The 8,303-nt window shown below is 44.4% G+C and overlaps 1 long non-coding RNA gene across 1 annotated transcript; it reads left to right on the top strand.

Annotated features, from left to right (window-relative positions):
* The first annotated feature begins 7,652 nt into the window (after positions 1 to 7,652).
* Positions 7,653 to 8,087, top strand: LOC135383284 (uncharacterized). The gene is made up of 3 exons (XR_010419792.1): positions 7,653 to 7,729; positions 7,792 to 7,893; positions 8,000 to 8,087. It is a non-coding gene; the product is annotated as an uncharacterized LOC135383284 (long non-coding RNA).
* The last annotated feature ends 216 nt before the right edge of the window (positions 8,088 to 8,303 follow it).

Below are 8,303 nucleotides of genomic sequence, written 5' to 3'. Positions count from 1 at the left end.
GCAACGCAGAACGATGTGTTTGATCGCTGCAGTTAAACGGAAAGATTCCCTAACATCGCCTTTGTGAGATCCACTGGTACCTGTGTACAAATAAACGGCGCTAACATGAATCGGTGCAGGGGGGCAAATCGGCGCTCTTTCAAAAAAAATCCCCGATCAAACCGCTCGCCAAAGGTGAAGTAATTGTGTGCTTCCAGTGCCTTATACGCTTGCACAGTACCAGCAGTGAACTGACTGGGTGAAATTTTTAGATAAACTATAATGCAATTGTGATCGGCGGCATGTTCTGTAGCTGGGCTGTCCAGTTGTTGATGTGTCCAGTCGAGAGCTGTGTAGCAGTGCAACATGGTCGATGGTGCACTTGCGGAAAGCATTCACACGTTGCGTTCAGCATGTTTTGCCCACACCAACCCCGCGCATAGACGCATGCGTAGACGCCGAGTCTTGTTTGTAAACAGTAAATTGGTTCATGCCAGAGTTGTACCTAACTCCTTTCTCAGTAAGCAGTTACATTTTTGGTACCGAAGTAACGACCTAGTTACTTTTCTAAAAATTAATTAAAAATTAAAAACTAATAACGTATTCAGTTACAAAAATCGGTAACTCGCAACTCACGTTACTAGTTCCTTTCCTTCGTTTACGGACATCAACATGGACAACATGGACGACATGGTCAATTACTATGTGGAAATTCCGTACGCTTCTAACACCAGGTGCCCTGACCTGGATGTTGAGCTGCTGGGAGCCTCTGGTCGATAGTCATTCTTTTGTTGAGCCCTAAAGTAACCGGCATGACGAAAGCAAGAGCGCTTTGAGGTCTTGTCATTGACCATGAAAGCATTATTGGAAGAAGTCCCTGGATTTCATTATTTTTTATTTATTTTAGTCGGACCATGAGATGGCATTGGCATTCTCTGCGGATTCGCCGTGGGTTTAGTATATGGAGTTCGTGCGTGTCATTAGTCTAGCAGCGTATCCCGGGAAGAAACCTTAGTCCATGTATTTTCTCTCCTACCTCCACACTTGTGGGCTTCATTGAGGATCACTCGTTGGATTATAAGATGGGACAGGTGGTAATCACGTCAGTGTGGCCTGGGTTGGACGATATGTTCAGGGCAAACCAAAATGACTCAGTACATCCCACACGTCGTATTCATATTTGAAGAAGCGTGCTCAGGTGGGCGTCTTCACTATTTTTGTTAGCTATAGCAGTTACCGAATCGAGCCTTATACATTAAACGCACTGGTTTTCACTAATCAATCGAATACCTTGTGCAGCCAATGCCGTGAGGAGGTAGTCCAATAACTTTGGGTGATTTGATAATTTACAACGGGTGGAGGGGATATGTTTATATAAAAGAAGGCTATACAACGGCTTATAGACGTTGGTGTAGCGTTTATCAGTTCACATAAACGCACAATCGCGCTGACGACGTGTAAACTCCTCACGGTGGTGCAAAAATATGTGAATAAAATCAGTTGTTGTGCTTCAATTTACAGAGAAACGTGGAAAATCGTCCTCGTTACTGATAAGGCGCAGCCCATTTCCAATACACGCATCGAACAAAGGTGGCTGTATTTGATGCAGCCATGCCTTAGCACAGCAATTTTTCAGTCTTGCCACAAAGGCTCTCTCGAGGAAACGCACGAAAAATAGCCGATGCTTATTTCGAGCCACCTATTCTTCAAAGCGAATTCCATGTAAATTCTCGACCCAAATGAAGCCTGTGTCAATTTTGATTTTGACATGGCTGTGGGTAATATGGTGTCAACGTGACGTTTTCGCGGTCTTATGAGAGTTACTTGTTCAACGCGCTCAACCTTCGTCGTCTGCTAGTGCTGTATATTTCTCGGAAACTGCATGGCTATTCTGAATGAAACTTTCGGTGTGGTGCATCTGTTAGGGCTGTGCGAATATTCGAATTTTTCGAATACCGAATTGCGACATTCTATGCACATTGTATCACAGTTTCAAATAGAATCTCTCGAATGTCTGTTGTACGAATGTACAACAGAATGTACACTGTTGTACACTGAAATGTACAATGTCTCTTTTTTGTTGTCAGTATTGAGATGATTGAACTGATACCCACAGTATTGAAACTCACACAGCAGAGTTTCTTGTTTGTCTCTTGTTGTGACAAGAGCATGAGCACTCGTCATGAATGAGTGTAATACCCAGTTACTCAAGCAAATCCACAAAACCTTTTCACTTTGAATAGGCTGAGAAATATATATATATATCTTTCCTCTCCCTCGTCACTTTACTTTGGTATGGTGGAAGAAAACCGTCGAGACAAGACTCAACACAATACAATGGTTTTGCGTCTTCCTCTGTCTCTGGGTTTCTTCCACCATATATAACCAGCTAGTCTCAATGTTATGTCTTCTACATTACTTTAGTATGAGGTGAACACAATGATTCGTGGTCAAATATTGTTAGCCATTGCTTCATGTGTGGATATCATAGTATGAATTTTTATGCCAATATGTTTATTCATGCGGAAATGGTATAGTTTCAGTGTAGAATGAGCCTGTTATGCTGCTCTTTTTGTGAATGTCGGTGTTTCCCATACTATACTGTTCCTCGTGTTTACTAGTGAGATCATTTTGTTACATCTTACAATAAAACAGCTTCTGTGAAATAATGTGCACTAATTTCTTTTCAAAATCTGCCCCTTTCTCTATTCTTGTTCTGTTTCAGGGCTACGTATGTAACCTATAGAGTATTGTGGGTGTTATTACCAGCTTATGCTGCCAAGAGTACTCACGAGGATCAGTGTGTCTTGCAGGCAGCCAAGGTAACCATGCGGGGTAGTTGGTAGATATCCATTCGTGGTAACTTCAGCAGTTGGACGAGGACACAGGAGAGAGGCCTGAGTTTGTGCCTCTATAGTCTCTCCTGTGTCCTCGTTCAATTGCTGGAGGTTTTCCACGAACGGCAGGCGACCCATTATGTTTTTACTGGACTGACAGAAAAAAAAAAGTCACAAGTTAAGATAACAGGCCCTTTCACAAGTTTTCAACTACAGGATAGTTTTTAGAGAACCTGGTCTGATGTTGACTAAGCAATGCACAGGCTTACATTTGGCTTGTTCGCAGGGATTCTACAAGCTCAGAACGAGGTATGGCATTCTCCTCCCTGAAAAACAATGTATTACACTTAAATGGTTATCCAGATACTAGATTCCATGAAACAACCCTACACTGTTAAATTCAAAACACCCTTTTAGGTGTGATAGCCCGCTTGAAAAATACAAAAATACAACAGAACTCCAGCAGGAATTCCTAAGGGCTTTAAGGGTCCGCCAGGAATTCTTGACGACTCCTTAGCGGCCCCTTACGGCCCCTTAACGGACCGCCAAGGGAGCTTGAGGGACCATTAGAGGTGCCTAACAGCCCGACAGGGCTCCTAGCGGACCGACAGATGGCCTTTTGACGGGCACTAGTGGAAACAGGCTCTCCACAAGGGCATCCAACGGTCCACTAGGAGCAGTTAGGAAAGCCCTGCGGCACATATAGCCGCTCAGTATTCCATTAGGATTATCCAATAGCCCATACAGATTGTGTGACTGTGTTATCAGATTGACTTGGTGGACGTGAACCAGACTGTATGCTGATTATATACTAATATAATTGGGCCCAATTATATGCTTAAGATCCCATATACTCCATTTGCATGTCGTCCACGAACAACTTTTCTAGCGCACCGCTGTCCAGTATGTCATTAAGCTTCCACAAAAACTACACTTGATAAAAATTTGTGTTTGCATGTGATTGTGTTCGCTTTCCGTATATCCGCTAGATGTCGCTTGTCGGCAGTTTCAAAAATTTTCCTAGTCTTGACGGAATTCTCTGATGGAATGGGGTGTTGCGAGAGAGAAAAAAAAACGCACGATTGCACTGCAGAAGAACGATTCTCGATGGATCTACAGAATGTGTAAACCAAAATGAGTAAGAAACACGGACGTTGTGGTAGCCTTGAGTTCATACCCCGAGCCATTCCTCGCGTCAATGTTGCGTGTGTGAGTAAAATAAATTTAGACACCTCACCTCTTCTGTTTAACCGCGGCAGAAAACAGAGCGATCGGATTCGCCAAATCACGGAAGACAAGCTATACCTATAGTATATGTGCTGTCTGCATCCAGTTCCGTTTTGATGGCATCAGTGCATCAAAGGAAATTGACACTGCTATCCTAAATGAGGTTTGGCCGTTCAGCTCTAGAGAGCGTTTATTTTATTTTACTTTTCACTTTTTCTGTTCACTTCTTGAAATGCTGCGCGCATTGTACATTTTGAAAAGTGTTGGAAACGAATGTGAGAACTGAAGCAGGAGAAACTTAATTCTGTCATGACAGGTGTCGGAAAAGACAAAGATATAAATTGTGTTTTTTTTTACATTTTTTTCTTTTGTACAGCTCCCATCAGGCCGTTAGGCACTTAGGTCCTAGTGATTCCATCAAACCGCTAAACAGTTGGTCCTATTGGAGATGTCCCAAATTACGATAGGCCTATTGGCCTAATGGTTCCATTAGGATTGGCTCTGATGGATTTTTCGATCGTGAGGGGAGTAATTAGGGTGTATCTCTAGCCTTACTCCCTTTTTACCCTCACTGGAAGAACTTCTTTGTCTCGAGGGTGTGAAATGGGTGTGAAAAGGGTGTAAACAAGTCAAACGTGGCCAGCTCTGCAAGCATATCATGCAGGATATCTTCTGTTCAAAGAATGTACAGATGCGCCTCTGACCTCACGGCCAGAGCTTAAGCAACGAGTAAGTCTTTTGCCACATGGTGACTAGCTAAATAGGAATTCTAAGTAACAAAGCTAACAGTGCTGTGAGCATGCGGAACACGAGAACAGGAACAGACAGGGACTGACTTCTGGGCAACAGGGTATGCATGCTTGCACCATTCGACCCATATAGTTTTCAAGAAACGCAAAGCTGATGATGCCTGTGATACTGAATAATTAAGTTGCTTGGGGTTATACATTTCTTGCATGAACATTCTATGCCAACACCCTTTCATCCCCTAACTCGGTGTTGTGGATAACTGTTGGTTAGCTTATATGCCCTTGTGCAAGCAAGAGCATAAACAACAACAAGAAATAGCTTGTCAGAGCTGTGCTTAGCTGCACTGCATGGCGCAAAAAATTCGTACATGCGGTTGATACAAGTCCTCATTGGGATGTGTTTTCCTGAGAGCTGTGACTATAGTATCACTGTTGAGAGCATCTACTGTAACTCGCTACTTTCGAATTGTTATTTAATTAATGAGTGTCTGGCAAATGAGCTGCCCCTCGTTGAGATTTCAGTGAGTGCCTCAATGATACTAAGACAAAAGGGCTGTTGGGTAGCACTATTCAGTCGGAGAACCTCCGTAAAACACATTGTATGCACGGCAAGAAAGTAGACAAGCTGGTGCCTATGTAGATCCATGATAAAAACCCTGAGGTCAGTGAGGAAAGGAAAAGTGTGAAACAAAGTGGAACAGCATATGTCACACGCATGCTCTCACTGAACAGCATTGCACTAACTGTCATTTTTGCATTTTCGTGTCCTTGCAGGATGACACTCTAGAGAAAATACACCCTTCTATTGAGGGTGTAAAGTTTCCTAGGGGTGTACATTTACACCTAAAAGTGTGTTAGTTATCGAACTCTCTAAACACCCAAAAGGGTGTACTACACTGGACTAAAAACACCCTTTCTGAAGGGGGTATTTTTTTCTTGTGGGTGTTCACACTTTAAAGGGTGTTACTTATGGTATAGCGTGATTACACACTAAAGGGTGTTTCGAATTTAACAGTGTACCATACTCATAAAGACAACTGGGGGTGGCACAAAGTACTAGGTGAAGTGATCCCTGACAATTGTCACCACACCTGACATGATATGACAGGGACGAGATGTACGACTGCAGAGGTGAAAAGCAGGTGACTGACATGCAAAATTGTGTGATGTACTCATATTGCAGTGCTCCCCACTGGCTTCAGTGCGCCCTCCCAATGGTAGACATTACTGAAATAGACATCTTATATTTGTACCCTTGAAATTATTAAAAACTTTACTAAATTTCTTAGCTTTCAGATCAGTGTCACCCCCTTCACACACATCAGACAGGTGAAAGGTTATGTCCATTGGGTGACATGTGCTGGACATGGGAAATTGAACAAATATGGAATGATGCGTGATAAATACCCTATATTAGGCATGCCTGCACATGTTCTGGTCTTGAGACTTTTTTCTTGCATATCTGTATCATCAAACATTTATGAAGTCTGTACAGTGATTTCCCCAGAAATTCACTACTGGGGGGGTTCCGAGCTTTCAAGGGGGGGGGGGGTCATGCTTGGTGAAGGTTCCACTTACGGAATTTTTCTTAGACACGGAAAGAATCATGGCACAATGGTGACATCTCTGCACAGCTTCCCCGGTTTATTTGTACATGTTATTACTTTAGCACACAGTACATTAGAATAGAGATTCATTGTGAACGGCATTTCAACATTAAGATGCATAATCACACGACCGACAAAGATAAGAGACCACCATCTTGTCAACGAACACCTAGCAGTCAACGGTGAAGACCTTAGAATAGCTCGCTTGGTTGAGTTGGGCACAAACGGCTCTTGATGATCCACATTGAGTTTGCGTGCCCGCACGCATTTTTGCTCGTACATACGCGCAATATATGCATTGCACAGTCACTTTCAAATGATTTTGGACAAATGCATGGTACGATCATCTACATGACTGTGGTCCTACAGCCCAAGTTTGAGAGTACGGGATGTAATTCGCTGCGCCGGACTCACTACCAGAACGTGTTGGTGGCCGAGCTGGGTGGGGTCACCTGAGAAATTTCAGGGGGGGGGGGGGGTGTTGCAAAAATGCAGGGAGGGTGTACACCCCCCCTGAGGGGGGTGTAGGGAAATCCCTGAGTCTGTACAGTTTACCCTTCAGATGGTACAGCGGTATCAAGCATGTATAGATACGGAAAACGTTGCTTGACACTGTGCAGTGCTGATGTGTTGTGAGTAGCAGTTGTTTACAGTTGCAGCACCCCTGTACAGGTGTCCTTTGTGCCATAAATTACCAGGGCACTGAGCTGGTCCGATATTAGGGAGGGCACACAGGAGGGATTGAGACTCAAGCCAGTCTGTCTTGTGGCGTTGAATGAAGCGAGTCTGGGCAGCTGTGAAAGAAAGCACTGGCATAATGTAATTGATATTACATAAATCACAAGCAAATTGCAGGTCAGGAACTGCTGTTTGTGTTGTCCTGTGCACTTGCTTTGCTTTTTAATGTCGCTCCTGATGTGACACAATGGACCATTTCCGACAACGCGAATGCGCATGCTCAGCCTTACGTCCGCCATCTTTGCGTGGAAAACATCGGTATTGTTTACTGCCGGCGCTTGCGTGGTTCTTGATGGCATATGAAATATCTGGCGTGTGACACACGATGCCTGAGAAGTGTTGTGTCATCCGGTGCCGAAACATGAAAGGAATAAGTGTTGGTGTACGATTTTTTCGCGTCCCCCTCGAAAAGCTTCACCGAAAGAAGCGCGATCTGTGGATTGCCGCTATTGGGCGCACCAAGAAGGACGGCACGGTCTGGGAACCGGCAAAAACCACTCGCGTGTGCCCACATGCGTGAGGCCGACAACGGCAAGCCCTATCACCACCACCACCACCACCACTCGCGTGTGCGGAGAACACTTTCAGAAAGGTAGGCATATGCGTAAAGGTGAGCCATGTGCTGACGTTAAAAGCTGCTTCGACATGCTTCAGGCGAACCATCGGCTGTACCGTCCGACCCTGACTACGTGCCAAATGTGTTCGGAGTTCCCCAAACATCGTCCTGCGACTTGGAAAATCGTGCCGAAAATGACGGTGAGGCCCTCGGAAGACATTTTTGAGTTACAGTCGTCAACCACACTTGTTTTCAGTTCTGCACAACGGCCGTTTAATGTTTTGTCGTTTGTGCTTCTAAAAACAGGCACGGGAGGAGCTCTGGCGAGAAACGCCCCTGCAAAGCACATGGAAGGGCGCGAAAGACAGCCGTTCCGCCATGGTGAGCCCCCCTCCCCAAAAAGAAAGTTAGTGTTTCACATGAATATCATTGCATTTCAATAACAAACCTAGAAGTCAGAGACAGTAGAGAGAACAGAGGCCAGGTGCAGGGCTTTTATCACCATCCTTATGCAAGTATGTATTGATCACCTGATAGCTTTGTAGACATGAAACAACTACCCACAGCATCTGGATTTCCATGCTGATGGTGGTAGGTACTCGTGGTATGT

This window comes from Ornithodoros turicata, chromosome 2 (genome assembly GCF_037126465.1).
Source record: "Ornithodoros turicata isolate Travis chromosome 2, ASM3712646v1, whole genome shotgun sequence".
NCBI lineage: Eukaryota > Metazoa > Arthropoda > Arachnida > Ixodida > Argasidae > Ornithodoros > Ornithodoros turicata.
The sequence above is the reverse complement of the archived record's forward strand: the minus strand, read 5'-3'. Positions and strand labels throughout refer to the sequence as shown.